Source organism: Plodia interpunctella, chromosome 4 (assembly GCF_027563975.2).
Source record: "Plodia interpunctella isolate USDA-ARS_2022_Savannah chromosome 4, ilPloInte3.2, whole genome shotgun sequence".
NCBI classification, from domain to species: Eukaryota; Metazoa; Arthropoda; class Insecta; order Lepidoptera; family Pyralidae; genus Plodia; species Plodia interpunctella.
In genome coordinates this window covers 1,025,303-1,028,107 of record NC_071297.1, presented here as the reverse complement: position 1 = coordinate 1,028,107, position 2,805 = coordinate 1,025,303, and positions in this window count along the sequence as shown.

The following is a 2,805-nucleotide window of genomic DNA, read 5'->3' as shown; positions in this document are numbered from 1 at the left end:
CGAGCCGCACAACTGTGGGCTAAATTTATAATGAATAAGTAATGTATTTCAAGTGTCGTTAATATTGCCTTATTGTATCTTGTCAATAACGCTATTCTATAATTGTATATCAATGATTATTTATATTCCATTGCTTCATGAATGAGCTAAAATGGCTTTTGTTTATTGTTTTGATGAGGTAATCACCAAAACAGTTTTATTTGAAAATTTCAATGGAAGAGAACTCTCAGGGCATGGTCTATTATTAAATCAGATTTGGCTACTTGAAATAGTACATAGTACATTAAACTCGGCCCGTCCCGCCTTCGCTCTTGTAAAAACATAATAAATTATACACCTAAACCTTCCTCAGGAACCACACTATCTATTAGTGAAAACCGAAATTTTTGAGTTTATCGCGAACAGACTGTAGCGGCAGAAGAAAAACATACTGCAAATGGACGCTCTATAATGATCGCTCTCATAGATAGATTTACGTTATTGTAATTATGCATTGGAAATTGTATTTTATTCTTATTATTTTCAGGCTGGCTCAGGCGTCGTATAAAGCGTCGTAACATGCAAAAGAATGTATTTATGATTCGAGAGTTAAAGGCCTTTAGCTAGTGTCTCGGGCCTCAACATACACCCTTACAATCTCTTACGTACTTCTTTATCGCAGTGTTATTACAAATAAGTAAACATTAATTCTTAGGTGTACAATGTATTATTATTAAATTAAATTAATAGGAAAATATGGATAATGTAAAAGGTACGTGTTCCATTGTAATGTAAATTAAGACACGATGTACATTTCATTTAAATTCAGCACGCGTCTATCTTCAACAAATATATACTTAGACGACGCCATTTTCCATATAGAAAAGAGATCTATCGACATTACAATGAAATCTAATGTCCGTTAAACACTATCACCGAACACACACATATGCCTATACGAATACATGAGTTTATATTAAGAGGGGCGTCCGAGTTTGATATTAATAAAGTTTCTATAATGCATACGTTAATATTAAATTTGACTACGCAAAAATAATTTGGGACCCATAATATGGATTATATTACAAGAGAATAATCCCAACTAATATTATAAATTCGAAACTATGTTTATTTGTTACCTCTTCGCGCATTATCTACTGAACCGATTGTTAGGAAATTTGGTACACGGGTAGAAAATAACCTGGAATTACACATGGGTACTTTTTATACCGAAATTCCCACGGGAGCTTAGCCCCGGGGGGGCAGCTAAAAAACTATAGATTCTACCCGGACCGTTTGAGCTTATCGCGAACAGATAGCTAGATGAAGCAGTTGACTTTGTTTTGAACCCCCGACACAAAAAGAGGGGTGTTATAAGTTTGACCGCTAAGTGTGTCTATCTGTTTGTTTGGGTATCGTAGCTCATCAACGGATGAACCGATTTGAATGCGGGTTTTTTTTATTTGATAGCTAATTTTTAAGCAATAGTTCTTAGTATGATTGATCAAAATCGATTCAGCCGTTCAAAAGTTGTAGCGGAATGAATAATTAAAGTCGGAAGGATTTTTATTTGTCTAACAAATGAACTTGGATAATATGTAAGTATTTGGAATAATTTAGTTTCTGAGAAATTTCTAAACTGTTTCCATGCATTCGTGAAATTTCTGATAACGCTACATCAGTACGTATAAAATTGATACCACGAAGTACTTTTCATATATTGGGGACTACGCCCCAAATTAATTAAGTACATTTAAACTCACTCATTCGTCACAAATTTATTAAATTTGTAATTGAATGATTTTCGCTATTACATAAATATATAGATAGATAATGGGAGAATGGACAAAAATACGTTAAAACTTACAATGCAATTATGTGATAAGACAGCTTATATTGTCTATGCCAAGAATACATACATTCCTATTCGTTTCGTACGCATTTTATCTAGTTTTATGACCGGATACGCTTGCTATGAATAATTTTGAAGACATATAGGATCATTAAAATTTAATAAGTTATTATTTTTTACCAAACCAATAATCTTCATATTTCTGTTTGTATAAGTGTTTATGTTTATGTATGTTTATTTATATTGTATGTATTTGTTTATGTATCTATTTATGTAAGTAAATGTATGTATATTTATCATTATGTTCATTGTAATTGCTGGTTGCTGCGCCCACACCCTGCTAATATGTTCTTCTTCTCGACCCAAAGGTTGGCTGGAAGAGATTGCTGAGCAATAAGTCCGCCTTTGCTCCATATGTACCTAAACTCTATTCTTTGTGTAGGTACCTACTCTGTTTATGGGCAATAAAGTTCATATATTCGTAACTATAGCTCTAGTTTTATTGACTCGTAATATATTATTTTCCTATCAAAATTGAGGAGAGTTTTGTGTCTTATCACATAATTACATTTCAAATTTTAACGTACTTTTATCCATTCTTCCATTATCTATCTACCTTATGCGCCTTTGGAAGGTTATGCGTTAGATACCAGTAACCCTGTAGATATTTATATAATAGTGGAAAACATTCACTGTCATAACGAAATCTCGAAAACTCCTAGGCTAAATTAAGATAAAATTTAGCAGGAAAATAGATTGTAATTAAGAGACGTCTGCTAATAAAGGATTTATGGAAATTCCATCCCGTATCTTCATCTTATATAGAGTTTGGTGTCAAATTTTAGTCAAATCAAGGGTGAACGCGGGCGATCAGCTGCAAGCTAAAGTCAGTTTCTGAATTCATTGATTTTTAGTAAAATACACATGATTGACTAGAAAATATCGATGGACGTCGGTAACACTAACCACTGATT